This window comes from Myotis yumanensis, unplaced genomic scaffold (assembly GCF_028538775.1).
Source record: "Myotis yumanensis isolate MYYU_CA2020_CCGP unplaced genomic scaffold, mMyoYum1.0.hap1 SCAF_1, whole genome shotgun sequence".
NCBI lineage: Eukaryota > Metazoa > Chordata > Mammalia > Chiroptera > Vespertilionidae > Myotis > Myotis yumanensis.
Window position 1 is genome coordinate 170,713,706 of NW_027223752.1, and position 11,800 is coordinate 170,725,505.

Consider the following 11,800-nt stretch of genomic DNA (forward strand, 5'->3'; position numbering starts at 1 on the left):
CACTCCCATGGCCTGGGGAGGGGAGGAGTAAATGTGATTGTAAACATCATTAGGACTACATGAACTAATAAAGGGGTGGTTTCCCCAGAGAACAGCAGCTGGGCTGCCCAAAATAACATATGACAGATATTCTAGAGGGACAGTCTGAAATTCCCCAGGGAAAGAGGAGTGTGAATATTTGAGAAGATGGATTAAGAGACTGTTGATAAAATATGACAGTAGACAGGGGGAAAAGAATTGGAGATAGAGGGAGATGAGATAAAATAAAGATGTGGCACAAGAAGAAATTACATACTAATGTGTTTATTTCCCAAAAGATACCTTTTAACACAAGTATCCTCTTAAAGTAGTTTTCCAAGAAAGCAGTCAAAGAGATTTGAGTATAAAGAGTTACAAGATGGCAAAGCAAGATCAAAACGTGACTTGACATGAGTGTTAAAGATATACTCTTTATATCTAAAAATATTCCCCATAGATTCTTTGAAAAAATAACCTAAGTTCTCTATAATATAGTTGGGCTTATAAATTTCAAAGTGTATATTTTATTCATTCTCCCTTGTTTTCTCCACAATGTCTCATCTTCACTGACCTAATAATCACACAACTGCAAGCCTCCACGTCTGTAAAGATAAAAATCTTCTCAAACAAGTTTAGAAGATAAATTACCATGAGTGGTGGTCACTCAACAATATTTATTTTAATAAGTGATTTTGGAGAAGTATTTGAAGTTGGGACTTTGGGAATGGAAAAGTGAGTGGAAACAGTGAAATAGTCTAAAGGTATATCCTCAAATGGGGGACCCGTGGAGAGGAGCATTGTCGAAACACTTGAAGTATTCTGAAAGCCTTCTCACTCCTGTTAGAGGCTGAGGATTTAAAAGAAAGAAAGAAAGAAAGAAAGAAAGAAAGAAAGAAAGAAAGAAAGAAAGAAAGAAAGAAAGAAAGAAAGAAAGAAAGAAAAGGAAAGTAAAAGGCCTCATACCAAAATAGTGAGTATCATCAAAGCACTCTTACCTGATAAGATTAGGAGCAGTAGTTGGTCAGGTAATCTAAAAGAAACTGGTGAACAAAATAGATCCAGAGACATAGAAGCAAGGAACAGACTGTTGAATCTCAGAAGGGAGGCAGGGATGGGTGGGTGGGTGCATATATGCATAAATGCACAACCCATGAACTTGTATGCATATATGCATAACCCATGGACACAGACAATAGGGTGGTGAAGGCCTGGGGCAGGGGGTAGGGAGTGAGCTAGAAGGGGCTAATGGGGACAAAAGGGAACATATGTAATACTTTCAATAATAAACATTTTTTAAAAGAAAAAAAAGAGAGGTTAAAACTAATAAACATATAAAATATACAAATATATTATCAAGAACTGTGAGATCTTTGAGATTTTTATAATCTCCTTGCAACCTCACACGTTTGCTTGCCCAAGTTGCATACAGCACAAAACTTCTAAAAAGTACAGCAAGAGATGTTGAAGAAATTTTAGGCAGTTGGAAAGTGAGGGCCATCTTAGAAGAGAAACATGAAGCAAAAATATGAATCCAGTCTTGCAGCTAGTGACAGTCTAAAAACATTTTATAACCCACCGTAGGTGATGTCAGTCTTGCACAGCTGGTGGGTGAGAAGAATCATGCGCGTAGGAGACTCAGGAACAACTCAGCAGCCCCATTTTCAGGGCCGGGGTATGACCTGAGCAGGCTGTTGTTCGGAGGGGTAACTGCTGTCCTTGTGGAGTCTGGAGGACTAGGGGTGAGCCTAAGCCTGCAGGGAGGTTTGGGGCTTGAAAGTTTGTGATCAACCTGAACCTGGTGATTTAATAACCACCCACTTTAATTCTCCTATTTCCAATGATTTCTTCAAAGCATGGGTCATTTGATCCTAATCATAGGCATGTGTTCTCGATATTGTAGAAAGGTGTCACCACTCTAGTTAGCATCATATTTATTTGTAGATCAAAAGCCGTCTCTAGCAGGTCTGACCAAAACGGTTTATATTTACCATTTAAAGATCGGCTCTAGAGACAAGGCTTGCTTCTTTTTTCAGCCCATATTCTGAGAAGTTCAAACCATTTTATTTATAGCCTGTTTATTAATTACCAAAAGAGGAGGTGGCAAAGAGATTACCTTTGTACCCTCTCTCAGAATGGGATGTTTGCATACTTGTCACCATGCGGAAACGGAAGTTTTGTTTTTATAACTTGTGTTGCTTTTTAAGTGATTTGTGAAAAGCTCAACACTACGGACAGGATATTAGCCCACTCCTCTGTTTTGTCATCGGATTACATTGTTATTAGCCACTTGGAGCATCTCCTAAACACTTTCACTCTCATGTCCTCCCTTCTGAAAGGAAAACACCACAGTTTCTTGGTTTGAGCTTTGTGGGCTCACTTCTGTTTACACTGCAGCATGACTGACAGGCACTAGAATCCAGCCTGCTTCACATAACCTGCTTGCTATGAGTGCCTCAGAGTTCCTCAGCCAACTGTGTGGGAACTTCGCATATTAGCTGGATACATGTGGATCCATCAGAGTAGATGCTTCGATCGCCGCAACACCTTCGTATAACTTTTGGACAAAGTAATTAATCCATTTAGGAAGTCCCAGTGCATTTGCTGCTGTTGGCTATCTTAGATACTAATCCTATATAATAAAAGTGTAGTATGCAAATTTTCCCCTAGACCTGGAGTTGTCAGGGAGTTCGACCAGGGGGCGGGGCCGGCCAGGGGAATGGGGGGAGGCCCCGGTCGGCTGCAGGCAGCCACTAGGGACCCTACCAGTGTGGGCCTCTAGTTGGTAGTAAGATGCTTTGGGCATCTGAATTAAATAATGCTACTTATTTTATGGACACGGACTATGTCACTGTGATGTGAGGAAAATCAATGAAAATGTCTTGGCCTCAATACAGAGAGCACTTTGTGGCTAGGAAGGCTACAATACGTTGTGGCCAGGCAGGGTACAATGTGCTAAGGAGAAATGTTTATCTATTGCAGGATGTAACATTTTACAGGGCCATTTGTTTGTTTTATTGCTACATGAAGCATGCAAGTTAAATCTTACTGACTGTTGGAATCACTGGATAAGACAACAGTTCTGCCTGGAAGATAAATTTATTGTTACCTTGCACTGCTTTCACTGAAGGCTGGGAAGAAAATTCTTCCTAATAATGCATTAAAAACTGAAAATCATTTTTAAAGGCCTGTTTTTGGAGAACCTAACAAAGCATGGAGAATCCTCATCTTTTAAATCAGGGGTCTTAAGTTTTATTTTATATTACTGATAATGTGAAGTGTGTTGAAATACTTACATTTTATGCAAATCAAAATTACTGCCAAAAATCATCAAAAATATTGCATGTGTGACAGAGAGAAAAAAAAAAAGGGAGAGAAAAAAAGAGGGACTATAGTTACATGCACATGTATTAAGGTATTTTAAATTAGCTTGTCATTTTAAGACTGTAAATGTTTTCTGAATAAAACAAAAAAAGTTAAGATCAATGCATAAAAACAAAACAAAACAAAAGTCTGTTTTATTTTGTGGTAATCTATGTTCTCAGAAATGAAACCAAATTACTTCAATACTAAATAAATAACCATGGGGATACGCTAAATCATCACTATAAAATTTTAGGAAAAACTCCCCTCTACCGCCTCTTATCCCAAAACACTGGTCTTCTATTCTGTGTGGTGGTTGCAGAAATGATTTACCAATTTTTTTCCTGCAGCAGTCTGATATGTGGATGACTTTTCTTGAAAGAATGAAAAGAAAAAGGATAAAAACACACACACACATAAATAAGCTCCCCAGAGGAACTCTTCACTTTCTCCAGCAGCTCACTATGTCAAAATATTGATTGGACAGGAAACCTGACCTACCAGTGACCTCAGAAAAGCCAGGAAAAAGTGAGCTAATGCTAGAACCTGCTACTTCTCTTTTATATCATCAAAACATCACTACCTTGATGGTTCTCACAGTAACTCTAATAATAGCTTTGCATTAACTATTTATCCTTTGGGAACTAGTCATTTAAAAAAAAGAGATTTTCAGTTCTTTATATGAAAATATTTAAAACAAGGATTTGTTATTTCGGTTAATGTTCCTCTTTGTCAAAGAGCCCAATCACCTTAATTTGTTCTCTAACACTTCACTTTTTATTATCCTGATATATGTATAATTTCTTCAGCATTGATTCTCCACTTTCAAGGAAAGATGAATATGGCAGATGCAATGATAATAATGAAAATACAGAAAAAAGAAGAAAAAATAGTTTGAGTTTTATTATGTGCTAGTGCTCTTTTAGGTGCCATGCACATCTTCACATATTTAAGCTTCACCAACATTCTGTAAGAGAGATTTTATTTTCATTCACATTTTAGATATAAGAGAACTGAGGAGCAGGTTTATTATGTAATTTTCCAAAGGTCACACAGCATTCCCCAAACTGTAGGCTTTCTGAGTTCCACCAACAGGACTTAGGGCTGCTTCCTTTCCTTTATGAGTACACTTTGCCCCACTTTGTCTACTTAGTGGAGCTTTTGGAAAGTTCAAGTGTAACTTTATTTCTTTTAAAAATTACTATAAAGAGTTAGGGTATAGTTCATCATGCAGTCTCAAACCATACAACCTAACCTGGCATAAGCTTAAAGCTTTATACTTGCTTTTCTTCGTTTACTGACCTTTCACTGCAGATCATCTTTCTTGAAATCCCGAACCCAGAATAAGGCCTTCTTTTGTGTCTGCTGTCAAGATTCCCATAAAGCCAAGTCTAGTCAATCTCCCTCATTATTGGGTCAAACTCGCCAAGGTCACTCATTTAGCCTGTTTAGCTTGGCACCTCCTTGTATGATCTCTCTCTGAATTTTATAGTAGCCTTCAATCAAGTGTAGTCTATGAGACAGCAGCAGCAGCACCCAGGAACTTCTTAGAAATGTAGATTCTATTTCCTGCAACTTCTATACATGTCATGTTGGAGAAGCAACACCGTAGGACGTATTCTGCCCTTTGATAAATAGACCTAAGTCTCTAGTGCAGTAGTTTTCAAAGCCTCGTAGACATTGGAATCACTTGGAGATGAAAACACAAACTTCTAGAGCCCACTTACAGAGTATCTGATTCAGTGGGACTAGAGTAAGGAGACCAACATTTTATATTTCTAGCAGGTTGCCAGAGGCTGTTGCTGCCGCTGAGCTGAGACAGCCACGGCTTTAACTGTTCCCGGATGCTCTCCTCTTCTGCATTCCAAACTGTTATAGAAAGCTGTGAGTTCTCCCTATGCTGTGTGAGGAAGCGCAGTCCCCCTTAGTGATGCAGACAGGAGAGTGATCTATGCAGCTATTGTCTGAGAAGAAGCTGTAGGTTGATGAGAGGCAGCATGTGTAGAGTGGGGACGTGGGGATGGATGTCTGAGATCCCTGCCTTGACTCTGATATCTAAACCACAGTTCCTTCTAATATTGTAGTTTCATAGGATAACTTTAGTTCCGTATATAACTGAAATGTTCACAATTACAAATAAGGTGGGGCCAAATATATTTTGAAGAGTCTATTATAGGAGCTTCTACACTATTACAAAAGTAATAAATGTAGTAAGGATAGAAATTCAGCTAAGAAATCTATAGACTTACTAGAGGGTCCTGGTCTAAAAGGAGAATTGGGGATTGAAAAGAGAGAACAACTAGAGAATAATAAATTAATTGGGTCTTTACTGGAAAAAAGTTTAGGGAGATTTTTAACTCCTGAATTATTTTAGAAACTGATATTTAAAAATTTTTGAATTTTATAAACATAAAACTACAGATTAGTCTATAGCAAATCACTAAAAAAATACAAGTAAATCATCTGGTTGTCACGACATATTAGACTGGAAAAATTTAAGGTGTGCAACTGTCTAATATTTCCCAGAACATTCAGGCTTTTACACAGACAGCTGGTGACTTTCCAATGCGATAATCATTTACAATGGGCTCCAAAGGAATGCTGAGGACTGCCGATTGCTAACACTCTCTTCCATTTCACAGAGGTTGTGAGAATTTAAAATAAAGCGTTGGAGCCCTGATTATATACATATATAGAAAATACAAAAGCTAACAAGGTTTCTGATGAGAATTGGGTGTTTATTTGGAGTAATATGAGAAAAATAAGAACCAGTAGTTTTTGTAATTAATTTTGATTTTCAGAGGTTTTTCTATATCAAACACTATTAAAATGCAGTGAGTCACCCAGAGATGAGAACCATGGTTTTACAATAGACTTTGACAGGAATTACAGGGTAATGATAAATAAGCTCATCTCTGTAGTCTTCTTTTATAGATTTATAAATAATTTGGAGGAAACAGCCCGTGGTCAAACCTCCAAGTCTATAAAACGGTATAAACTTTTTATTGCAGTGAAATTCTAAGCTAACGGAGATAAACTGCAGAAATCTCTTTTGGTATGAGAGGGCATAAAAATGGCAAACGAGTTTCTGTATAACAAAATCCAGGAAGGAAGTTTCAGAGGAAAGATAATCCGGATTTCACTTGTGGAATGGCAAACTCAGAGATAGCAGCCATCCAAATAAGGGACAAGGCAATCATTCTGAAACCTTTTCTGAACACATTGGTTCTCTGGGCTACCACAGGGGAAAATATTCCAAAGCTAGTTGTTCGTCAAAGAAAAATAAAATAAATAAAAAAATGTGTCTGGATATTACAGTCATAAACAAAGACAATAGAATTGAAGCCCATTGATGGGAACCTGAGGCCATTAGGAGGAAGACAGAACTGTTTAATTACATTAGAATTCAGAATTAAAATTTTCAACCTGCAAAAAATGAAATGCTGGAAGGAGACACATCTCCATGATATGTAAAATTAAGTAAACATATATGATAACAAAAAAAAGAATCATTTTACACAATGGAGAAATAAATAAATATAGTATCCTAAGATTTCGAACAAGCTGAGAGAAAATGAAAACATTGTGGAAGGTTTTGACGCCACCATAGCTATCAGAAATAGAGAGGGACACATTTTGGCAGTTCCTCATTCTTAGGAGTGGGAAAAGCCATGGATGACCACCACAGTCTCCTGAGGCCTCCCTTGCTAACAAAATATTAGGTGGCTATAACTATTTTCTTACGGTATTGTTCTTACTGTTGTGTAAAAGTAGCTCTCTTTTCTGATAGATGCAAGAAAAAATTCTCCCTATATGTGGCCCCGTTCCCCTCCCCTGTCCTTTGCGCCTGTCTCCTAGCTGGTTTCTCCACTCTCCTATTGCTCGCCTTCCCTCTCTGCTGTCTGCCCAATACACTTTATTTTCTGTTCTGCAGCAATGTGTTGTAGGCCTCATTTTTTCACTTGGTCTCTCATTTCTGTTCTCCATAATTGCTTCCCTTTACAGTGTTCTAACCATGCTGCATCTTATCTTTCTCAGGTTTTCTCTCAGCCTTTGCTCTTGCATGTTTTGGGAATTTTCAGGAGGAGAAAAGTTGGGGAAGAAAATCAGACTAAAGAAAAAGCTTTATACCCGGCTGGTGTGGTTCATTGGTTGAGCATTGACCTATGAACCAGGAAGTCACAGTTTGATTCCCGGTTAGGGCACATGCTCCGGTTGTGGTCTTGATCCCCAGTGTGGGGCATGCAGGAAGCAGCCAATCAATGATTCTCTCTCATCATCAATGTTTCTCTCTTTCTCTCTCTCTCTCTCTCTCTCTCTCTCTCTCTCTCTCTCTCTTGTCTCTCTCCCCTTTTGCACTGAAATCAATAAAAAATAAGAGAAAAGGAGAGGAGAGGAGAGGAGAGGAGAGGAGAGGAGAGGAGAGGAGAGGAGAGAAGGGAAAGGAAGGGAAGGGAAGGGAAGGGAAGGGAAGGGAAGGGAAGGGAAGGGAAGGGAAAGAAAAGAAAAGAAAAGAAAAGAAAAGAAAAGAAAAGAAAAGAAAAGAAAAGAAAAGGAAAGAAAAGAAAAGAAAAGAAAAGAAAAGAGAAAAGAAGCTTTAAGGTGAGGAGGAGCTTTGGAAATATGCAATATCTGCTGTGTCTATGACATAGGACTATAGGAACACACAGAGCAATGGTATTCTGTCTCTATTTCCCCCACTCCATACTATTCCAGTAGGTAGGTAACCAAGTGCTTGCCCATGCCCCTTTGAATTTAGCAGACAAGAAAAACATTGAATCAAATAAGAATATTTGTAATGATCTGAAAAAAGTTATTAAAATACTCTTTCCTTTTCTGACTACACCATGTCTCCGTGAGACTGAATTTTCTTCATGTACCTGCAATACATGCAACCTATTCTTCAATATATGCAACCAAATACTTCATTATATTAAATGCAGAAACATATGTGAATCCAGCTCCTTTTCTATTAAGCCAGACATTAGGGAGATAAGCAAAAATGTAACACAATGTTGCTCTTATCATTTTTTTTGAAAATAAGATTTTCATTATTTATATTAAAATATAATGGATTTATTATAACTAATATAACATAAATTAATAAAGCAAAAGTTTTACATTTCTTGGTTTTAATTTATAATACTAAATAATGGTAGCTATAAAACACAAAAATAAAAGATCTTTGACACCCTTGATAATTTTGAACTCTATAATTTCTTCATAAATTATATTTTATTTTTAATGCTATCTAATGAAAACAATATTTTGTTTAGTATAGTTTGATATAGTAAGCCATTTTCTTAACTGAGCAATACTTTCTATTTCTCAGCAGTGAATATCAGCTACCAAACAGCCTAGTCTATGGTTTTTGCATTGAAGAGTTTTGAAAAGGCCAACGTCCCCCCTCCCCCCACAAAAATTTTGTGTATTAGAAGAAGAAGGAGGAGGAGAAGGAGAAGGAGGAGGAGGAGGAGGAGGAGGAGGAGGAGGAGGAGGAGGAGGAGGAGGAGGAGAAGGAAGAAAGAAGAAAGAAGAAGGAAGAAGGAAGAAGAAAGAAGAAGAAGAAGAAGAAGAAGAAGAAGAAGAAGAAGAAGAAGAAAGAAGACAACGAAGAAGAAAAGCCCTCTTGAAGCAAATCTGTCAAAATCCTGGGTAAACTTCTTTAACATAAATGTTCGAGTTCACAAGTAACTCAAGGAAACCTCCAGTGTCTCGGAGAAATTGAAAGCAAGGTTCTAGTCAGGCACTGTGGATTTGGCAGTCCTGCAGGTTTTGCCGGCTGAGTAATCAAGAGGCTTGGCCTTTAAAGGCCACATGAAGCCCTAGGCACCTGTGAGTTGAGAGAATGAAGATGACTCATACAACTACAACCCTTGAAAGGCATCATCCATTATGAAAGTGTGAACTTCAGGAAAATCTCTACTTGACAATGGATAGGACAAAGGAACTTTGTATCATTTCTGGCTCAGGGAGGGAAAAAAAATACCTCCCATGAAGCTGTATCCTCCTGTAATAAGGTTTGGGAAAATTAACATAAGAAGTGTTTCCCAGAGTAGTAATGTTTCTAAACCTGGCAGGCAAACCCAAAACTTCCCTGGAAAGATAAAACATCAAGCTATCCTTTCAGGATTCTAACAGATAAGTCAGTTGAAGATGATTTCCAACATGCTTATGAAACATATGAGGGGGGAAAATCTGAAAAGAGCAAAAGTCAATAAAAAGCAAGTGACAGAAATATACTTGTAAAAGATTCAGATGGAAGACTACTAGATAAAACTCATCTAATAATGTAATAATTCCTGAAGATAGAAGAAGAAATCAAACATATAGAAAATAAACAAGATATTAAGCAAAAAGTCCAGGCAGTTTGGAATAATAAGCATAAAAATGTGAGAAATAAACAATGTAATGAGTGATATGACAAAAACACAAAACTCAGAGACAAGGATTAGGTTAAAAAGCACAGATCAAAAAGAACCGAACGAAGTGGACTGCATATCTGGAGAAATTGTTCAGAATGCAACACGTGAGGGGGAAAAATAGGAACCGGGAAAGGGAAAAAGTGGCAGAAAATGTAAAATGGAAGAACCGACATATATTTAATTAGGCTTTACAGAAGGAGAGAAAATAAGAATGGAGAAAGCCATTATTCATAGCAAGATAAATCAAGCAGAGAGAAGGAACAAATAAAAATATTATACTTTAAAAAGATAGAACTATATACATATAGAAGATTTAATAATAATATATTAGTATGCCAATATGTTGCAAATTTACACAAGATAGAAAAATCACTAGAAAAGAAATGTCTTACTAGAGTTGTATCAAGAAAACAGGTCTGTAGGAGAATAGACAATTACTATTTCAATTAAAATAATTGAAAGAATGCTTAAAAGTCTACAAATAAAATACTGTGTCATGATTTTACAGTGGAGTTCTTTCAAAAATGATATAATAGGTCATCTTTATCCTATGCACTCTGCTCCATGTATTAAAAATAAGGAAATAATTTCCAATTAATTTTGTGAGACTATTAATGTTGTTACCAAAACTAGAAAAAAAGATAATAAAAATAAAATTAAAACTTAACTCATATATAACATATATACTGTATATATATATACAGTATAATTTTTTAAAATTAGCCATTTAAATCCAGAAAAAAATTACTGTGCAAACACACACACACACACACACACATTTCTACATGTGCTAACCTTTTTTAAATTGATTTTAGAGGAAAGTGGAAGGAAGAGAGAGAGAGAGAGACATTGACGTGTTCCACTTATGTATGCATTCATTGGTTTGTTCTTGTATGTGCCTTGACCAGGGATCAAACCCATAACCTTGGTGTGTTGAACAGATGCTCTAACTAACCAACTGAACCACACCCAGCAAGAGCACATTTGCTGCTCTTTATATTTATGCTGTGTTGTATCTGTTGTGCTTCTTAAATACATAGCTGTAGACTTTTAAAATCAATTTCACAATTTTCTATTCAGCCATTATCTCTTCAAACAGTGATTCTTTCCCCATTTTCTCTTTTTTTCCTCCTGGAGCATCAATTGCGTATACGTCATAACTTTTCACTGTGTCTCCATATGTTGCTCATTTGTGTATTTCCATATTTTTTCTCTTGGTGCTTCCATTCATTAATCCTCCTTTCATCTAATCAGCTTTAAATTCATTTACTAAGTTAGAAAATTTATCCATTGTTTATTTTAGTTATAAAATTTCCTTTATATTTCTTTTTTTGAATTTTAATTTTCTGGTAAAATTCTTCACATTTTCTTTCATTTTCTTAAATATCTTGACCATAGCTACTTTAAATCCCCTACCTGAAAACTCCAATATATATATTACCTTTGAGTTTATTTCTACTGTTTGTTTCTCTACTGATTTCAGGTCATATGAATATATTTCTTTTTATTTTTATCCAGGATCTTTATTGAATGTATAAACAGTAATTTATTGAATGCAGAATCTACACTAATAAAAGAGAAACATGGTAATTAGCGTATGACCGCTACCCTTTTCATTGGCTAATCAGTGAGTATATACAAATTAACTGTCAGCCAAGATGGCAGTCGGCAGCCAGGCAGCTGGAAGCGAACATGAGGCTTGATTGCTTCAGTGAAGGAGGATTCCAACGTTCCCCGCCTGCCTTGCCGGCCTCTGAGCTGGCAGTTTGAAACTTTGTAACAAATATAGAAGCTAAACAAAACCCCAGAAACCAGCTTTCAGCCGCCGGGATCTCAGAGCTGGAGATGATACATTGTTTCGATTATAGAACGGGCAAACAAACCAGATACCAGCTTTCAGCTGCCGAGGCCTCAGAGCTAGAGCCAGAGCTAAAGCTGGCCCAGAATAAAAGAAAAAGAGAAAAAGGAGCGGTTGGGAGCTTCAGTCACCCGCCAGC